Source organism: Microtus pennsylvanicus, chromosome X, assembly GCF_037038515.1.
Source record: "Microtus pennsylvanicus isolate mMicPen1 chromosome X, mMicPen1.hap1, whole genome shotgun sequence".
Lineage (NCBI taxonomy): Eukaryota > Metazoa > Chordata > Mammalia > Rodentia > Cricetidae > Microtus > Microtus pennsylvanicus.
Genome location: NC_134601.1, coordinates 138,896,142 through 138,918,411, shown reverse-complemented (window position 1 = coordinate 138,918,411; position 22,270 = coordinate 138,896,142).

Sequence of the window (22,270 nt, the reverse complement as noted above, 5' to 3'; positions counted from 1 at the left end):
GTTAATGGCCATTAGAAGTGGCATCTTTGAAAGGTAATTGGATAATAAGGATTCTTCCATGGAGAAAATAGCTTTCAAACATGGAAAAATTTGGAATATTTGGAATATCTATGGAATATTTGCTGTCTTAACATATGATGATTCTGCCACGTGGTGTTCCACCAGGAAGACTCTCCACGTGCTGAGTTGATTATAACACCATACTTTTAAACTTTTCAGCCTCCAAAATCACCACCTAAATGCATCTTTATTCTGTATAAATTATCTAGTCTGTGATGCTCAGCCTAATCCTTGTATTTGAACATGGCCCAAGCCTAAGCCTAGGATTGTCTGTAATACCAAGGGAAACAGTACCACTTTCTCCAAGGCCGAGAAAAATCACTCTTTGCCATTCATTCATGGCCTCTCAGGTCATCTCCTCTCTATGCCTCCATGCCCACATGCCTTGGAAGTCAACCTTAACTGATTTATAAATAAACACCAGCACATTGTCCAAGAACCCTAACAGTTGCTCCAATTTATCAATCTATATGTATATGTTGATATATATTTGTATATTATTTATTCATAATTTATGTATTAATAAATTATAAATAATGCATATATTTATATCATAATGGTAATAAGGTTTAAGGGGCAGAATGTTCATTATCTCTTTCCTAAAATCTGCCTAAACACAAAATTTTTAGTTTCATGTTTAATAATTATTTGATTTATCAAAATTTCATATATATTTGTATTGTTTGATCCCTTAACTGCCAAAATATAGTAATTATGCTTTCATTGTGAAGAGATTTCTCTTAATGCTTACATTCTTACTGGCTCTAATTTATCATCTATACGTAGAGATCCACCTGTGACAGAGAAGTCGCCCCACCTTTGCCACTTCTCTTCCAGCAGTTACTCTCTTCTCTTCCACTGGGCAGTGCAAGAGAAGCATCCACGGTTTACCCTTCAGGAACTTTCTAAGTTGCACTGTGTCAGGAAGTATAAATGCGAAGTATCAAAAAGAAGGAAATTTTCAGAGTACTAATGTTGTCAAAACAAATCGCTCTAATCACAGAGTAACACATCTGTGTGTAAGTCACATAGCATTTCCTTTTTTGCCTTCATCAAAACCTCAGGATGACTTTCTAGGGTTATCAGTTAATCATTAAAAATAATTTTCATGTTTACTTGCTGTAGAATCTCATACACATAATACACAAGTTTAAAAGCCCAAGTGATATTGTTATAATCCACTCCAATTCACATAGATATTTCAAAGAGACTTATGAACTTTTAAATCTATAAACATGAGAAAATGAAAACATAGTATATATTGAAGTCTGTATGTTTCTAACAATAAGTAATATTCATCCACAGATATAGCTTATAAAGATATATTTCCAAAAAATTTAGTTTCATGTTTAGGAATTATTTGGTCTGAAATAAAATTTTATATATATATATATATATATATATATATATATATATATATATATACACATATGTATATATGTGTGTGTGTGTTGTTTTGATCATTTGAGTGCCAATAATACAGTAACGAGGCCTTCTTTGAAAAAAAGAGTCTTCTCGATGCACTCTTGCTGGCCTTGATGTAACAGAGCCTCCAAAGCTTACACATCTTTACTGAAGTGCCAGTTTGATATTTGTGCTGAGAAATCTGGTAAACAGTTCAAACTTACCATGCCCTGAATAACCCTTCTGGTGTCCTTTCTCAAGCCAGGTTTTTTAACCCTTTTGTCTGCTCAGATGAAAAACCTTAACGTAGCCCTTGAGCTCTGAGGAATCTGTGAGAGTGTGCCGTACAAACCTCCTATACAGAGGAGGCAAGGATCAACTCCCTACACTGCAAATGCATCATGGCATTGGCACTGAGATTACCTCTCATGAGTTTTTCTCTGCCAGTGTCTGAGTGTGAGAGAGTTACTAAGACAGGCCCATTTCTGGGAGACAATGAACTGGCCATCTTTAGCTCAAGAATTCTCCAAAGACTTTTTCAAACCTTACTTACACTAAAATGTCTCAGGGTTCTCCCAGCTTTGCCTAGCTCCCTCTATATTTCTTTTTCACACAGGAAATATTAACAATAAAATATTATTTAATTCCACTTCTGAGACTATGCCTCTCAGAAAACACAGATTATCACAATTTCTCTTGTTTTGTCCCATATATTATGACAAATCAACAAACGTCACTAGCTCACTTTAAAATATAACAATTTCTTACAGGGCATAACTAATTCTCATTATCCCCACTGGTATCACCCTGGTTCAAGCCATAATTACATCTCATATGGATTATGGCTACACCTTCCAGTCTCTGACAGTGTGGTATATTGAAAATGGCTATAACTTCAATGTGGTGCTCCCAGCTCCCTAGATTGTAGGCTTAGCCTCTGAATGGCTTAATCATTTGCACATAGATGTGATACTGCACCAGTTACAGATCTAAGCTTTAAGGAGACTGGCAGCTTCTGCTTCCTGCCTCTTGGAACCCAACCTCCACGCTGGGTAAGAGTCCTAACAGCCCACTTGGAGGGAAATCAAAGCCAAATGCCAACAATTCTAGCCAAGCACCCAGATGACAGCCAGCATCAACTTCGCAGTCATATGAGTAAGCCATCTTGGAAATGAATCCTCCAGCTCCAGCTACCCTAGCTATTGCCACATGGAAGTTATCCCCACAAAGCATTACCTATATTGTGAGAGTATAAGAAAATGAATTATTATGGTTGCTTGTAGCCATTCAGGTTTAGGGATTAGCAATAAACAATCAAAAGATCCCACACCATTATAAAAAACGGATGGCATAGGGCAGAGGTAGATGGATCGCAGTAAGTTCAAGGCCAGCCTGATCTACAAAGCAAGTTTCAGGACAGCCAGGACGGTTTGTTACACAGAGAAACTCTGTTTCTAAAAAACAAAACAAAAAAAATTCAAACAAACAACAACAATAACAAAGAAGAAACCGGATAGCCACTGAGGAAATAACTGAAGAGTTTGATCAAATAATTATGTTCACAAAGGTAAGGCCGGCATTGAAAAAAAGGAATCTGAGATGTAAAGCACATGGGGAACACCATATCTCCCAATAGGTCTAAAATAACAACAGAAGAAAAACAGTTATCTGAACCTGAGAAGAGGAAGACATTCTTGCTGGAGTTGTGGCCTTAGATAGAAAGGCATAGGAAATTTGCAGTAACTTGGCAGAGAGGAAACCAGAAAAATAAGTGGAATACATTCCCTGGCTTTGTTATTATCCCTCTCTCTTATCTACAACTGTTGTTCTTCATTGGTTGAAGTCATTGGGAGTCAGAGGGCAAAAGCTCGCTGATAAAGTCCATATAGAGTAGTGGACTTCATCTGGGAGGACTTATAGGGCAGGATGGAAAAGGTGAAGAACAGGTATGAACGTAAAATACAGATAACTAGAAGCCCATCTGTTTTTGAAGTCCTCAGAAAAACAAAATCAGTGGAAAGAAAAAGATCTTTTATATACGAGAAGTGAAATTATATTTATACACAAACACATATGGACACACACACATATAACCTAGGTATGAACTAGGTTACACAATTACAGAGGTAGAAACATCCTACAAACTCGCATCTGCAAGCCAGTAACCCAACAGAGAAGCTGATCTGGTCCAAATTCAAGGACCCAAGAATCTTGAGCACCAATACCCAAAAACAGAGGAAGAAAATATCTCATTTTCTTCTGCCTTTTTACTCTATTCGCATCCACTGCCCTTGGGTAATTAGGCAGTGCCCAGTTTGTACATACTAAGAAAATCTTGTTCATGTGTTTTTCTAAGTGGATGTTAATGGATAGCAAATAACTACTTAGACTGCATTTCCACAGGTGACATGACATTTTTTTTTGAGGTTGTATGTTGAGGGAGCTGCAGGCTGCGTTCCTGCCGCCAGCTCCCGGCCGCCTAGCTAGCTTATGCCCCGAAATAACAACACACAAATTGAATTCTTTTAAACACTGCCTGGCCCATTATATCTGGCCTCTTCTAGGCTAATTCTCACGTATTAGTTTAGCCCATTTCTAATAATCTGTGTAGCACCACTAGGTGCGCTTATAGGGAAAGATTCAGCATGTCTGACCTGGCGGCTTGCTTCATAGAGTTTGGCTCTGAGAGGAGCTGCATGATTTCTGAGCTCACTTCCTCTTCCTCCCAGCATTCTGTTCTGTTTACTCCGCCTATCTAAATTCTGCCCTATCAGATGGGCCAAGGCAGTTTCTTTATTAGCCAATGACCTTCCTCCATCAGTTGTACTTTAATTACCTTTCTCCCTTCCCTTCCTTCCCTCCTCACCCTCCCATATGTACCTGCTCTTCTTCAATTCATGGCCTCATTTTCATAGTTATTACATGCATATACACATACATGTATATACATATACATGTATGTGTATATATATGTATGTATACATATATATATATATATATTCCTAAACATAACCTGTTGAGTCTATATAATGTTATTTGCATGAGTTTTATTTTTAGATAACAATATTTTCCACGAACTGAAAATTAAGTATTTTGAATAATTTAAGTTTATAACTAAAACTTTATTTTCAAAGTTAATTTCAAACTACATGAAAGAGGTTCACAGTTTAACCAAAAATATCTTAGGGACTATCTAAGCCAAAAACATTTGAAAACCATTGCTATTGTGTATACTGAAAGACTCTGGCCTTGTATTGAAAAGAATTCACCTCTTCTCTTAGCTATGACTTTAAAATGTTACCTAATTTCCATAGGTCTCAGGTTTCTCATCTATGAAACTAAAGAATGAGAGAATATGAAATCTAAAACCACCACCTCCATTCTAAAATGCTTCATTCTGTAACCTTGAAAATCCGCACGATGGGGAGTTGTTTATTTACAATTTTAGTTTGTCATGGATGTCCCTTGCTTTCTTATATCTATTCCTACTCTGATGTCTGCATGCCTGTGGTATCACTTGTGGAAAGGGTAGTGAATATATCTCAAGGACACAGCCAGAAGTGGACATCCTCTTCTCTTCCTATAACAGGGTCTCATGCATGATTATTGGTAACTCAGCCTATCCATTCAAGGTTTGAACACTCTTTATATGCCTCTCGCTCCTCCTGATTCCCCATCCTCTGCTGACCAAGATTGGTGGTGTAGTAAAAAGCTTCCCTCAAGAGGTTTGGTCTAACAAAAAGGCTACTATAGTAGGAGAGTGTTCTTTTGTTCCCAACTGCCCAGACCTGAATAATCACACAGAAACTATATTAATTACAACACTGCTTGGCCAATAGCTAAAGCATGTTTTTAGCTAGCTCTTACATCTTAAATTAGCCCATTTCTGTTATTATTTTATATTTTACCATGAGGCTCATGGTTTGTTACCACTTGCTTCTTGGGCAGCTACATGGCATCTACCTCCTTTGGTAGCTACTTGGCATCCCTTTGACTTCACCTACTCTCTCTCTCTTTATCTCTTCCAACCTGGCTATATAGCTGAAGCAGCTCCTTTATTAACCAATGGTAATAAAACATTCATAGGATACAGAGAGGAATCCCACATCACTATACAGGCTCTTGTAATAGACTCATGATCGTTTGGGCAAGGAATCCTTTGGTTGTTTTGAGTACCCAGGTAACAGTACCAAGAAGCCATAGTCCTGTCTTATCTCATAAGGAGGATGTATCAGGGAAAGGGACAAGAACAAGATCATCTAACATACAGAAGCCGGGAAGGTGGTCCCAGTTTCTAGGTCTAAGACAATACTGTCTGCCCCTTATATTTACTGAATGATTACTGGTCAGTACGAATGGATTCACATATGTCTCCCCACAGAGTGAAATGGAAATGTTTCATAACAATAGAAAAAGAGAAGCATCATGGATGTACACCCAGAACTATTCTAAGCAAAAGGAACCAGACTCAAAGGAGTATAGACTGAGTGTCTAATTCATATGAAATTCAGGCAGATGGAATGGATAGTGATAGAGAAATTAGTGCCTACCTTGAATCATTAGTAAGGGAATTGGAAAATAAAGAACTAAGATTATTTAAGCTGATGGGATTACTTTTATATGATTATCACAGTAGTTTCACAGAAGTATTTGTCAAAACTCATCAAACATAAAATGGGTACATTTCATTGTATGTAAATTATACTTCAATAAAATTGATTTATGAAGCAAAACAATAATCAACAAAGGGACTGTCTAACAAAACTAACATCTGTTTAAAATACATATATTCCATATTATGGTGTAATTTCTCTTGTTCTATCCTGATAGAAGTTTTCTTAAATTTGTGAGTACATGTTTTTGGAAAGAAGTATTTGTGTGTTTATGTATAAGACAAGGACTGTCACCTACCAGCCATACTTAAAGGCTAATTCTAACCCCAGACATTTCCCTTGATCCCAGTCAATCTTCATTCTTTAATCAAAAATCTCATGGAAGGCAGTGTGAACCCATAAGCCCTAAGTTCAAGTGTAAGGCCTACCTCTTTGAACTAAATGGTCCAATGGAATTTTCAGAGTAGACAAGCCTACAAGGTTTTACTTTATTCTCTCCAAGACCCTGTAAAAGAGGCCACTTTAATTAAGACTTCTTTTGCAAATGAGAAAACCAAGGCTAAGTTCATATCTAACAAGAAATAGGAATTGAACCCAGAACTCTTAAACTCTGTCCTATTATGTCTTCAAGAGCAATGTGCATGACTTCTGAGGCTAGATTCCCCTTCTTTCTACAGCTGAAACCACAATGGTGCTAACATTTAGGACCACTTTCTTTTTTTATTTTTTTAAAAGGAAACGAAACTATCTTTTTTCATTTTACATACCAATCCCAGTTCCCACTTCCTTCCCTCATCCCATTTCCTCCACATACCCTCTTACCCCCATACACTCCTCAGAGAGGGTAAGGCACCTTGCTTTGGGGAAGGTCCAAGGCCCTCCCTACTATAGCTAGGCTGAGCAAGGTATTCATCCAAAGAGAATAGGATCCCAAAAAGCCAGCACAAATAGTACGGATAAATCCTGGTGCTACTGCCAGTGGTCCCTGAGTCTGTCCAAACTATACAACTGTCAACCATGTTCAGAGGGACTAGTTTGGTCCTATGCTTATTCCTTCCCAGTCCAGCTGGAGTTGGTGAGCTCCTATTAGCTCAGGTAAACTATTTCAGTGGATGAATCCATCACGGTCTTGACCTCTTTGCTCATATTCTCATTCCTTCCGCTCTTCAACTGGACTTTGGGAGCTCAGTTCAGTGTTCCAACGTGGGTCTCTGCCTCTGTTTCCATTAGTTTCTAGATGAAGGTTCTATGGTGATATTTAAGATATTCATAAATCTGACTACAGGGCAAGACCAGTTCGAGCATCAACTCCTCTGTTGCTTAGGGTATTAGGCTGGGGTCATTCTTATAGATTCCTGGAAATTTCTCTAGTGCCGGATTTCTTGCTAACCCCATAATGACTCCCTCAATCAAGATATCTCTTTCCTTGCTCTCATCTCTGTCCTTTCTCCATCTCAACTATCCTGTTCCCTCAAGTTCTCCTCCCCCTTCCCCTTCTCTCCTTGTCTTCCCCTTCTGCCCTCTCTACTCCTCCCCCTATCATGTTCCCAATTTTGTCAGGCGATCTTGTCTATTTCCCGTTTCCAGGTAGATTTATGTATGTTTTTCTTAGTGTTCACCTTGTTACTTAGCTTCTCTAGTATCATGACCTATAGGCTCAATATCATTTGCTTTACAGCCAGTATCTACTTATGAGTGAGTACATACCATGTTCATCTTTCTGGGTCTGTGTTACCTCACTCAGGATGGTTTTTTTCTAGTTCTATTTAGGACCACTTTGAAAACAAGCAGGTGTTTTGTGTCTTTGAACTGATGTGTCCAATAGGTATCAGCCATTATGATACAATAGGCATAAAGTTTCCAGTTATTTACAGCTTTGGACTTAAAGACAGACACCAGTACTTCCTGTTCACCTTCCTCTTGGCAGGCTTCCTGCTGCAATAAATAGATAGATAGATAGATAGATAGATAGATAGATAGATAGATAGATAGATAGATAGATAGATAGATGATAGATAGATAGATGATAGATAGATAGATAGATAGATAGATAGATAGATAGATAGATAGATAGATAGGAACTAAATCTGGAAAGTTCAAAAGTGACCAACAATTCCACTATAGCCACTAAATGATGTTAAACTAACACAAGAAGATACACACTACCATATAATTGGCTGTTTGACACCAATTAAAGAAATTCTTTCAATTCAAGAGACAAGATTCTAAAATATTAAATATTTGCTAAAAGGAATTCTAAGTTCATAGCTGGTCATGATAACCATGTTTGTAACCTAAGCACTGAGGATGGGGAGAAAATAAGGAATCTAGAGTTCAAGGCCAGCCTGCCTAGGTTACACAACAAGACCTTGCTGCAAGACAAACAAAGAAAGAGGAGGATACAGAAGAAGAGATCTAAACTCAAACAAAAGAAACATAGGGCCTCTCATTTGAAGTGATTGTTCTTCACAAAGGACCCCCACATAGCTAATCTGCCATACATATGCAACACCCTTGCTTATAAGTACCTAAAAGTTCTCTACTACCATTGTGCTATGTCCATTCAAATAAATGAAACAATGAGCCAATAACCCTCTCACTTTATTTTATGTTCTAATAATGAGAATGATGATTCTGATGTATATAAATAACAAAAGCAGTGTCAAAATTAGATGTTGTATAGGTTTATTACAAACTCACCCATATAGGACCTCTCTTTGGTGAGTTACATCATTATTATGCAATCAATGGAAGAGACTAGCAGGGATGTTTTGGCAGAGTCCCTGGCACACTATTGGAACTCAATGATGGCTAATATCCTGCCTACCCACTAATCCTCAGAGGTTTAAGAGTCAACATGGGGATGCATCCACCTTAACTTCTGGGGAAGAGGGGGCAAGTTAAAATTGCAGCAAATGTGTTACCGTGTTGAAATGCCCATCTCTCTCCCCACCACAGGAAACAGTACATAAGAAAACTTTCCCAGAGGCTAATTAGCAGACAGCTACAGTCACCTGAGACTTAAAAACCTAAAAACAAACCACCAGCTGCCTCAAGTCAAGTCACTTTTAAATCCTTTCACCACCATGTTTCTAAGGGGAGGACACTCCTAGCAACCGCTGCCGATGGGACCCCGCATGATTACTGATGGCCAACCCAGATTCTTGTGTAATAATGTCAGATAGAATGAGCATCCTTGAGTACCCTAAAGCCAGTTTCCTCTACTGTGACAGAGGTGATCACCATAACCACCATGTATGGCTCTGTTCTTAAGGGATCTGCCAGACCACCTTCTGTTGACTGGCCAAGAGCTGCCACAAGCTACCCATAGTTCAGGATTCTGGGAAAGACTTGGATCCAAGTGGACTGTGAGTGTATTTCTTAAAGCTTAGAAACTAAGGTATGTAGCTGAGTCAGTAGTTTACTGTACTTGAACTTGTAATAGAGCCTTAGCAGCCAAGGGTACCAGTGGGGCTGCCATGTTTGACTCATGTTAGCAAAGAAGCAGAAAAGGTCATTTAAGCTGGACGAAAGAAGACTGATACAAAGCCACAAACACAATCTGGGAGAAAAGTCCAAGGAAGATGGGAAAGAAATATGAAGAGATTTTGGATGCTCTAGCTGCACTTGGCCTGTTTTTTAAATCAAACTTGAGTCATGACCAATACCTTTCTGTCGATTTCTTTCATCTCAACCCTTAAGTTTTCATTTCTCTGATTACCATACACAGCATTAGGTTTCACTGTGAGTTTTTCAAATACACTCTTTTGATGTTGATTATCCCCCATCCCGCTTCATTCTCATTCATCTGCCCTCCCTTGTTCTCCTCTGCAACCTGTAGCCTCTGTGGTGGTTTGAACGAGAGTAACCCCCATACCCTCACTTGCTTGGATACTTGGTTCCCAGTAGGTAGAACTGTTTGAGAAAGGTTATGAGGTATGTCCTTGTTGGAGGAAGTATGTCACTGCAGGTGGGCTTCAAGGTTTCAAAACCCCCATGACATTTCCAGGTAGTCTCTCTCAGCTTCATGGTGGTTGTTTCAAAATTGCTCCAGGACCATGACTCCTTGCCTGCCTCAATCGCTCCTTTCCACAAACCCCCATTGTCAATATAGTCCCCTGTTTGGTCATGTATTCTTTTATCCTTTGCCTCCTCCATGAGAAATGCCCCTTCATGAGGTCCTAGATATTACAGCTATTGCTCATCAGTCAAACTGAAGCATCCTTTATGAATATTCCAAAGCTTAAAGCATATACTTTCTTGCTAATTGTTTGGTAATGGTCCGAGGTAGTTTTAGTCATGCTTATTGTTTCCTTCCTGTGTGTTCTTGAAGCTCTGCAAGGCCACAGAGAGTGAATGATTCATATTAAGGCCCCCGTACTCTACAGCCAGACCTTGAACAATTCTGGACAGACAGAGAGTGAGATAGATGGGTAGAAAAGTAGAATGAGACGTGAAGCAGCGTCAAGGTCTGAGGATGGCATTTGATATTACCGTAGCCATGCAACAAACCTTAAAAGGTACTGACATGGAAAATATTTTATTGCTGTCATGCTAATCTAAAAGAGATGTCTGTGTGAAGAATTTTGGCAAATCTTGAATCTTTTCTCACTTGGGGAATTTCCATGTTGTTGGCAGGTGTCAGCAGGACTAGAAGTCATATGAAAGGTCGATTTCTGTAGACATGAAAACATCAAGCTGTGTACAGCTGATCCTAGCTGTTGTCCAGGAGTTCAGCTAAGATTCTGCTCCAACACCAACATATGCGCCTAGCTGTGGCTTGGATTTCCTCTCAGTAAAATCATCAGAGCATAGCCAGAGTTCTTCCATACCTGCAGAAAGATCCATCACTATGATTCCAAAATTCAAGACAGAAACTACATTGTCTTTAAAGACCCAGGCTCAGAAGCCATACAGCATTAGCTGTATGTCTTATATTGGGTGAAACAGTCACACACCTACCAGAGGAAACAGAGACCTTATACATCTCCGTGGAAGGATGCCCCACAGAGTTTTAGAGCCACGGAAACTGTCTCCTTTTTATCTGAGAAGAAATTGATGTTCAGAGAATTTACATAGTTTATTTTCAGTCACAGAAAATAAGTGACAAATTCTCTTCACTTAAACCAGTTCAGCTATCATTGTCTTCATTACTTAAAAAACGGAAAGATTTACTTCTGCTCATGAGGTTTCAGTCATGCACATTGGCTTCATTGTCCTTGGGCCTATAATAAGGTAGGCTATTGTGGTAGTGAACACATGCTAGAACAATGCTACTGATCACAAGGTGTCTGGGAAGTAAAGATTATAATAATAAAGGCAAGGAGGGCTCAAGGTGCTAATATTTCTTTTAAGGGACTGTCCCACAACGACCTAACTTCCTTCCACTAGGCACTAACTACCTGCTAACGGTTCTACCACATGCCAATTGTGGCACAGGCTTGGAACCAAACATTCAAGACATGGGCCCTTGAAAGAGTTTGAAAGTTAAACTATAACACTAGAGAAATATTTCTGCTCATATGTAGGATCAATCTGGGAAAAGTTCATATGATCAACAAGGAGAAAGTCACCTGTTTCTTCTGATGTGGTTCATACAAAAGACTTTATTGACAATATGTTGGCACATAGCTCTCTAGTATTTTCATTATTGGCAAATTCAATAAACCATGTATTTCTATTTATAAAAAAGTCTCCTCATTATTGCTGAAGAGACTAGTTGCCAAACAGAGATGGGTATGAATTGATGTCTATGTGACATGGTTAAAAACTCTTGTACACTCAAAGATAGTACACTCAAAGATATGAAAGAACAAAAAGATGTATGGTTAGTGAGGCATTAGTACCAACATCTCTCTAATATTGTCTTTTTCTGTTTTGAGTCCACATTTCCAAAAGTAAGAGCATTACCAACCAACCCTAGGAAGTTTCTATCCCTAGCTCCCAGAAGGGTCAGGCAGCAAACTATACAGAGTTCCAGGAAAGGTTGCTCCTCAGTTTCAGGATGTGTCTTGGCAAACAGCGTTCATCATGGTCCTGAAACCATTGTGTATTTGAGCACCTATCTCTCAGCAAAAAGAAACCATGAAGACATGTGACCAATAGGACATTTATAAACCGGATCCTTGTTCCCATTGCATTGCTCAGTATTTAAGGCTTGCCACATGCCATGTAATGAACTTAAAGTTTGCTTGATGTCCCTTGTGACCAGAATAGCATACTTTTTGGGCAGAAAATGATTAAGAATCAAGTAACCTGTCTTATATCCCATGTATTCTAGCAGTTCTTGCCATGTACATGGCATTTGAGAATCAACAGCTCACATCAAGAGGAGATACAGAAAGGCAATGACCAGTTCAGTCAACATGGGATGAGATTTTCATCAGGCAAATTACTATTTCTGGAGCCACACCATGTTGGGTTAAGATGCTAAGGCCATCTGTGGGGAAAATTTTTAAATAATAAACCAAACTTTAAGAGTTGTTTCTTTTTATTAAAAACTCTTTTTGAAATATCTATTTTTTTATTTTATGTGTATGTGTGAGTGCCTGCATGTATGTATGTGCACCATGTGTGTGCCTAGTGCCCATGGAGACCAGAAGAGGGAAATTAAATTCTGTGGAACTGGGCTTACAGGAAATTGTTTCCCATGTGGATGCTGGGAACTGAATCTGGGCCCTCTGCAAGAGCATAAAGTGTTCTTAACTACTGAGCCATCTCACCACATCAAGAATAGTTTTTATGTGTAAATACATTTTTTTAGTGGGAAGAAAAGAATATCATAAGTCCCCTCCATAACTGACAGCTGATATGATGGCGTATTTGGGTAAAGGGGGGCTTTAAAAATGTCAAAAGTGATATCAACGTTGATCTTCTAAGAACAAGGAAGTTTAAAAGAACACTCCAGGCCTGATCTTAGCTCAAGTCCTGCCCAGTGTTACAAACTGAGAAGCAGAACAAAAGAATGACTGCATGCAGGCCAATGTTATTTAACCAGTCTCCCCTAAGAATTATTTGATTGAACTGGAGAATCCATCTATCTTTGTCTTTGTTATTGCTGACATGATTAGAGCCAAGACTCACTGAAGTTTGAATATTTTGCCCAGTAGAAAATATAACCCTGCCTGTTCGCTTTATTATAGTGATATTTTATTTGTATTATAGTGAATAAAGCTTGCCTGAAGAACAGAATGCAAAACAGTCACACTAGTCAGCCATACAGGCCAGGCAGTGGTGGCACACACCTTTAATCCCAGCACCCATGTTAGTTAGCCATGGAGGCCTGGCAGTGGTAGTACACACCTTTAATCGCGGCACTAGAGAGGATATAAGGTGGAATGAGACACTAACTTGCTCTCTTTTCAATCTGAAGATTTCAAAGAGATAAAAGCTCTCTAGTAGCTTGGCTGCTTTTGATTTTCCCATCTTCAGGATGAACCCCAATATCTGTCTCCAGATTTTATTATTTGTGCTACACTTTACAATCCTAATAAAACATCCATGTTCTTTCTATTAGCAAAATCACTTCAGTATCCCTTTGACTATGTATAAATATCTGCCCTTTGAACTAGCTTTACCATTCTTGCTAGCTCCTTAATTAATTAAATGAACAAACCCTTTACACATGTTCATTCTGTATCTGTACAAGAGGCATATTTTTAACGTTTTCAAAACTAGACTTCAACACTAGGTACAAATCTTCTGTTCCTTCAGCATCTGCAATTACAGGCTTGTGGGTAAGGTAATTGTAAGATTTCTTTTCAAGCCAGTAAATGCAAGATGCCTTCAATGAAAAATATAGTACAAAGTATTTAAGAGTGTAGATCATCTGTTAAAAACAGAAATTGTACAGCGAAATTTTTCAGGAAGGTTTGGGTGCAATTAAATAGAAAAATGAATTCTAGCTCACAAAGAATTTTCAAAATGATCATCTGCACCGTGATTTTAATGCTGATATCTCCTCCAAACTCTGTGCTGAAACTTAATCCTCAGAGCAATCGTTTGCCATGGGAGTGTACAGTGATATTTCTCTCAGGAGAACACAGTAACAAGACATCATGTTGGAAGCAGAAAACAGCTCTCGTGGGATATCAATCCTTTAAGTGTCTTGATTCAGATGTTCCAGCCTTTAAAACTAAGAAAAATAAATGTCTATTGTTTCTAAATTACTCACTTTGTCATATTTTACCACAGAGTAAAAACAAACCAAGACACTGATATGAATATCCAGAAATTAAAGTGCTCAAACTATCAGACTCTAAAAAGAGCATCCTTTCTTGTCTGAAAATAGATGTAAATTCTTGTGCTCTTGTCTGGATATAGTTTGGATCTCTCATGATGCTTGTCTTGGGGAACAGAGGTAGATCACCAATGAGTATGGGAGGCACATGTTTTATTCTTCCAGGTGAAAGCCTATACCAGATGAGCAAAAATCCTCATAGGTCACTAGGCTACTTGCTATCCCAAGTATGACCCCAGGGCCAGCAGAAAAAGGCAACACTTAAGAACGGGTTGGAAGCCCCCAAGTCGAGGCCTAGCTGTTACTCAGGGCAACAGGATCTGCCTTTTAGCAAGATTCCCTGGTAAATGACAAACACAGGACGTTGAAAAGCACTGGTCTGCTTATAGGGCTCAGAAATGATTCTAATCTAATGATTAGAAGTATTAATGATTCATTCAAATGCATGACCTTGGCCGTACATTAGAACCACCTGGAGATTCTTTAGGCTTCCAGAGCATGAGTGTTGTCAGTGTCCTCCACAGTAGGACAGGAAAGAAGTGGACAGATGGGAAACAAAAGGCAGTCTTCTCAAATCAGCCCTGCATAAAAAATTAACCAGTGAAGGAGCTTAATGATAGGCGCTTTTCAGTCGAGGATCTTGGAAAGAAGCCAGGGAGAGGAAAGCTGAGGGATAAATGGGAAAATAGAATAGTTAAGCCTGTGGTTCTCCTGATTATTTCCCTTGAGGATGAAGATACTTGTGAATGACCAGGATGCCTCTCTCCCACTCTGGCTACTTCTATTCAGTAGATCTATCCAGAGTTGAAGAGCAATTATCAGTGGATATGAGACCCAAAAGGTCCCAAGGGACAAGGGAAAGGAAGATATAACATGCTTTAGCCATCCTCAATGATATTGCTTTACTCATTCTGAATCTTTACTTGGGTAGGTTCTTTTTTTTTTCATTTGAAGCTTTATAGTAAAAAATTGTAATGTTAATCAAGTTAGAATCCCCTCTATAATAGCCTACTGTGGCTATTTTTAGAAATGTTATTCTATGAGCACAAGACAATTACGTTAAGAGCCAGGGGCCTGCAAATGTAGGACCAAATACTTGTCATAGATATGTTCAGACAACTGAAGTCTTGTAATCTATGCTAAATAGGACTTTGGATTCTCCAGTTTCTAAGTGTTGTTTGTAGGTCTGGTGGGTTCAGGGAAACACAAGAAACATGGTGAATGCTAAGAGATGTCACTATCTGGTAAACTTTAAAAACAAAGTATATGTAAAACCAGTCAACTAAATGAACTTGTTGAGAGTAACTTAATTAGGATAATGTTAGCTACTGCAATAAACACTCAATCTTCAAACAATACAAACATCTATGTCTCCCACATAAAATTCAAAATGAATGTTTTAAGCAAAAGATTTAGAGTCTGGCATTCAGATTCCCTCTATCTGGAGGATACTTCTAAAATTGCCACTTCTCAGTCAGTTCAGGCAGATACAACAAAACACCATAGACTGAGTAGCTTATAAGCAATCACACAGTTTTGGTGAGATTAGAGTATCAACATGTTAATCTCTATGGAAAGGCTTGCTCCAAATTATAGACAGCCAACTTCTTGTTATAATGTCACATGGCAGGGAAGGTGAGAGAGCTCTCCAGAGTCTTTTCTATCAGAAAGCTAATGCCACTCATGAAGACTATCCTCCTGACCGCACAACTTCCTGAAGGCCCAACTGCCCAGTACCTTCACATCAGAAGTTAGAATGTCAATAAATTAATTTGAGAAATATACAAGCATTAAGTTCACAGCCTAACCACCACATTTGTCTGCCTCAAACCAGTGGGTTAAGCAAAAGTTTGTTAGGTCTTACATGGAATAGTTTTCATGGGTCAAATTTTAATTTGGGACATATCACTTCTGGTCACATATTATAAAGTTTGGGAGTGTATGTGCATGTGGGGATGCATGTGTGCATGCAGTTACACATGTATGTGGGGATGCATGTGTGAGTGCAGTTACACATGTATGTGGGGATGCATGTGTGAGTGCAGTTACACATGTATGTGGGGATGCATGTGTGAGTGCAGTTACACATGTATGTGGGGATGCATGTGTGAGTGCAGTTACACATGTATGTGGGGATGCATGTGTGAGTGCAGTTACACATGTATGTGGGGATGCATGTGTGAGTGCAGTTACACATGTATGTGGGGATGCATGTGTGAGTGCAGTTACACATGTATGTGGGGATGCATGTGTGAGTGCAGTTACACATGTATGTGGGGATGCATGTGTGAGTGCAGTTACACATGTATGTGGGGATGCATGTGTGAGTGCAGTTACACATGTATGTGGGGATGCATGTGTGAGTGCAGTTACACATGTATGTGGGGATGCATGTGTGAGTGCAGTTACACATGTATGTGGGGATGCATGTGTGAGTGCAGTTACACATGTATGTGGGGATGCATGTGTGCGTGCAGTTACACATGTATGTGGGGATGCATGTGTGAGTGCAGTTACACATGTATGTGGGGATGCATGTGTGAGTGCAGTTACACATGTATGTGGGGATGCATGTGTGAGTGAAGCTACACATGTATGTGGGGATGCATGTGTGAGTGCAGTTACACATGTATGTGGGGACATGTGGAGGCCTGAAGTCAACTTAGGTGTTGTTCCTAAGGAACCTTGTTTTTTGAGATATGGTCTTTTGTGAGCCAAGAGCTTCCCAAGTGGATAGGCTAGCTGACCTGTGATCCTCAGGCATCCTCCTGTCTCTGCTTCCTCACTGCTAACATTGTACACACATGCTGCCACACCTGTTTTTTACATATATTTGAGAGATCAAACTCAAGTTGCCATGCTTGCAAAGCAAGCACTTACACACTGAACTATATCCCTAACCATTGGTCATCTTTTATCAGTTATAACTCAGTACCAAACCACAATTGAAGCCAGGATTATAGACTAGCTACATAATCAGAAGACAAGATGATTTAGGAAACAATTTTGTTCCAGTTAGTCAAGAATCTTTTCAAAATGGGCTGAAATGAAATGAACTAATATGCATATGACCTGGAATATAGGAAGGGTTCCTATAATGGTAGAAAAGTATTGTCTTAGCTGTCAATATGCATATGACCTGGAATATAGGAAGGGTTCCTATAATGGTAGAAAAGTATTGTCTTAGCTGTCAATATATTTGTGTGCATTTCATGAATACAAATTTTTTTTTACACTAGGCCATGGCCATAAAATTAAAAGCACTCTTCTAAAGTAAGATCCCCATAGACAGTATTAGCAGAGGCACCTGAAGAAGGAAATAAGAACTCAAATGTTAAAGGGAGTTTTAAATCATTGAGAAACTGGGCAACTATTAACATGCTTAAATATTCATAAGTGTCAATAACGTAAAAACATCAGACACAGCTGTACAACTGATTCTAAAAAATTGACAAGTATGGCTGAACTTAGGTAGCTACTCGTGCACTTGATAGCAACCTCCCTCCAGTCTCCAGGGAACTAATCCATATCGATACATGCCAAGTATGAGTGGAAAATTCAGTTGCCAAGCTTGCATGGAAAAGCCATCATGAATCAAAAGAATGAGGCTGTTGAGGTTGGATAAAAGACTAACTTCATCTCCTTTTCCTGACAAAAATCCTGGTCTAGTTTAAGTTCCAAATACATCCATCATAGGAAAAACCACCCTCTCACTATGCATGCACAGGAATGTGTATGAGTGTTAGCCCGTACATTTGAGCACATTCTCATCTCTGGGCTGAGACACAAGAGAGGAAAAACAGTAGAGAGGGCCAGAATGATTGATGGTTCTTAGCAAATAAATGAAGCTAGGTTGAGCCATGTCGAAAGGGTACAATGGAGGAAATCACTCCGTGAGATTTTCTAGGGAGAGGCAGGACATAGGTGGACAGAACACAATAGAGGTGGTGTTTTAAATGGGAGGATCTGTGATGAGCTGTGGAAAAGAAAAAACACTCTTCAGAGTCGAAATTGCCAGACCTACGTTTGGCGCCCAAAGAGGTCATTTATTCTTCCCATTACACAAATTAGGAGACTGAATCATAGAAATTACACTAGTGGTATCAAAGATACACCAAATAGAATTATCTATCTGTGGAGCAAAACATACTAGAGTAGCAGAAGTTCAAATGATAAGGAAGGGTACATGGGGCTCTTGAGCGCTGGGCAGATGCTAGCCATGCTTACATGGGTGACCTGGGCTATAACTTCACCAAGGAGCAAGCTCCGCAGCAAGTGAACACCGAGGAAAATGCTATCATTTCATTTTGTCCCATGTCTTTCCTGCTGTACCACCCTCCAAGTGAAAAAGATCGTGCCTAATCCCCTGTAAAACAGGCACTCGACTCAATTTTCTCATGCAGTTCTATAAAATGCAAGCCCTCCCTTTCTTTCCCACCCCTCTCCCACCACCCACTACCCACCGGAACTAGGCTGGATGGAGACAGTCATTTCTTAGAAACACTAAAAATACACATTACATCATTCCTCCCACACAGCCTTCCACCCCCACAACCAGTCAAGTAATCTGAGCCCCTCTGCACAGCCTGCCATAGCCTCCCTTCGAGATCTGTGTTTTCCCTATTTATCATACCTGGGAGACTGACAGACATATGTTTTATGATACATTATATATTAGGCTTGGCTAGAGGCTCCGTTTCCATTAAAGATAACTAAAGCACTAAGTTATAGCTGCCTGGACCTCCCCTGCTATTTGTTCTCGGAAGCTGTTCTCTGAGCTGCATTTCTGTCTTTTAGTGTGACATTTGCTCACAAAATGGACCGAGCTTGGCCAGGAAAACCCAAAGACTCTCTATTTCAACACTATGTTTTAGAACAGAGCTCTAGAGCCCTCATCCTGAATTCTTCCAGTTCTCAGTTCTGATGATTGCCTGAAATAGACAAGTACTCCCCAAAGCTGCAAAATCACATCTCTCTTTAAAATACCAGCTAAAACTGAGAAAGATACAGTAAAAACACATCTACTGCTTTTCAAAATGGGGTTATGGGAGTTGCTGCTCCCTTCAGGCAACTGCTCTGCTATCAGCCCATAGTTACTGCTCAGTGATTAGCTAAATGCCTACCCTCATTCATAAGATACACACTTTGGAGGATGAGTGGTTTTACTATTGGGTTTTTTAATTTGGAATAATACTTCCAGAACAATTTAGACACCATGTTATCGCACAGGTAATTAGTAAAATAAACAAAGGGAGTGCATAAAAGTGGAAGCAGCATTCAAAATAAAATCAACTTTCATCAGCTCTCTAACCGATGAGTTAAGACTGGAAAGGGAGAAAATAATTTCCCTCATTCTGTGCAAGAGTCATTGACTAATGGAAAATACATATCAAAGAGATTCATTTGCATAGTAGAGACTCTGGTACCTCAAAAACTTTTAATGGAAAGGCCTCCGTAAAGCATACACAGACACACAAAGAGCCCTCATATTGCTACATAGGTCGTCATTCCCATCCATGAAGGCTGGGCATAGTTACAGCTAGGTCCAGAGAGATTGCTAAGTTGTACCAGACAATCACTGAACTAATTATAGATATGTAAATATGTACAAAGAATGAGAAACATAACTCTTGGTAATTCTGTTGACTGATAACATGCCCATGCCCTACACACAGAGCTGCTTTTCCATCCTCTCTTGTTCTATAGTTGTATCTTATGAAGTCAAAGCTCCCTTTCAATCCGCTATCAAAAAACTAGTCATTCTTTACTTGGGTGTGTCGCGCTGCATGCCCAACAACCTTCATGTTCACTGCCACATAGAATAGCATGCTTCTGGGATATTGATTACTCCTACTATCTTAATACAAGATTCTCGATGCTTATAACACTCGTTTTGAAAAAGTAATGTGATATTAAGGAGGCATATTACTACACTTTGCTTTAGCCTTGCTTGACTAAAGATGGACGCATTTGGGTACAGTCAGAAGCAAGTACAGGCTCAGAAGGGCATGACTGAGAGAATTTCTAGAATAGCTATTTGATATTGACCCAAGGTGTACTTAAAAAAAATCCTTACCCCCTCAAAGCAACAATAAAAGTAGTAAAAAAAATTCTGGACTCTGGACAATGACAAATGAGATAGAATAAGTAGATAAGCATTTATTCAACAAAATTTATTCACTCTGAATAAAAATAGGAAGAGCTTCGTTTTTTTTCCCCTGATGCTCTCGCACACTCTTCCTAGTAGCACCATGGCACTATAATTCTCCTAAAGGAGGACAGGCCTGAAGGATGAGCACTTCCACTGCTGGGACTAACATGATTTGGAAAAGAACACAAAAAAATCCTATGCCTAGGAGCATTGTAGCAAAGAATAGCAATCTTGGAGGCATACATCAGAGATGAATAAAACTACAGCTAGTTTAAAATTGTTATACCAGATGAGTCAGCACTGAGTGTGTGTGTGTGTGTGTGTGTGTGTGTGTGTGTGTGTGTGTGTACATATAACACAAACATGCATATTCAGCAGAATCTGGAACCTGGAGCTGGAAAAAAGATAACTAGGGTTACCTCTTTTTATCTTTATCTTTTATATCTTTAACTAGTAAGTTTCCATGTATCCCAAGGAGGTCTAGAAAACTGTGCTTATGCTTAAGGAAAAAAGGAGAGAGCCTCAGTGAGCTATTTGCATCTGGATACAGGTGAGACTCTACCAGCACAGAAAATAAATGCTGTAACAGATGTGTTAAATTTGGAATGTCATTTTCCAAACCATATACAGATCCATCAACATCAGGCAAAATCCTTACTAGCTCAAATTGCTAAAAACACAGCCTTTAACAAAGCTTTACAAACTCAGACAGGCTCTAAAAATGTCAAGCTTACAGTATGATCGTGAATCTTACTTTAATTGAGTAGAGACATCAGTGGGTGGCCGGGCACTGATGGGAAGATAGGTGCTATCCAATCATTTTCAACAAAGTTACTAAACAGCACCAAAAATAGAAATTACACACAAAGGAGAGGAAATTAGAGCCCATAATTGCTATAATCTGGTATGAAAATATACAGTTTTCAACACAAAGTTATGAGAAACAGAAAAACAATAAGAACAATATAACCTACATTCAAAAGATAACTACAGGCAGTAAAACCACTTGAAAGACTCTGAGTGTTGGACTTACCAAAGACTTTAAAATAAGTTCAAAGAGCTAAAGCAAACCACATTTAAAGAACTGAACAAAAAATATAGCAATGGTTCATCAAATACAGGACAGCTTGAGAAAAGGTTTTAAGGAACATGGTAAAAACACTGTTCTTGTACTTTCCCTTAGTTCTTTACATGTGGTATCCTTCAGATCCTTGAAAAGATTTCAAAATTACACACCGCTACTTTAAAGTCTATCTAGAAAGCACATCTGGAATTGTACAGGGAAAATTCCCATTGGTGGCCATCTATCCTCTTGTGGCACTGAATGCGGCTCTGGCCGGTACCTCAGCCAGAAGGTTGGAATGGCAGAAAGCTAAGGAATGGGCTACATCTAGCCGGCAAAGCCACGCCTTTAGTCCTACTGAGATTGCTTGGTAAATTAAAGACTCATGTGGTCAGAAAAAGAGAGATATACAGTAAAGAGAGATTCAAAGACAGAGAAAATTTCTGAATGGTTTAAAGTGTGTTAAAAATATATGCAAGCTGAAAGTTGAAGTTCTTAAAGCAAAAAACAAAAAAAGGAAGAGAGTTGTTGTGTGTGGTAGCACACACCTTTGGTCCCAACACTTGGAAGGCAGAGGGAGATAGACCTCTGTGACTTCAAGGTGTGGTAGCACTTGCCTTTAATCCCAATGCCTAAAAGGCAGAGACAAACAGATCTCTGTGAGTTCAAGGTGTAGTAGCAAACACCTTTAATCCCAATGCCTGGGAGGCAGAGACAGGCGGATCTCTGAGAGTTCAAAG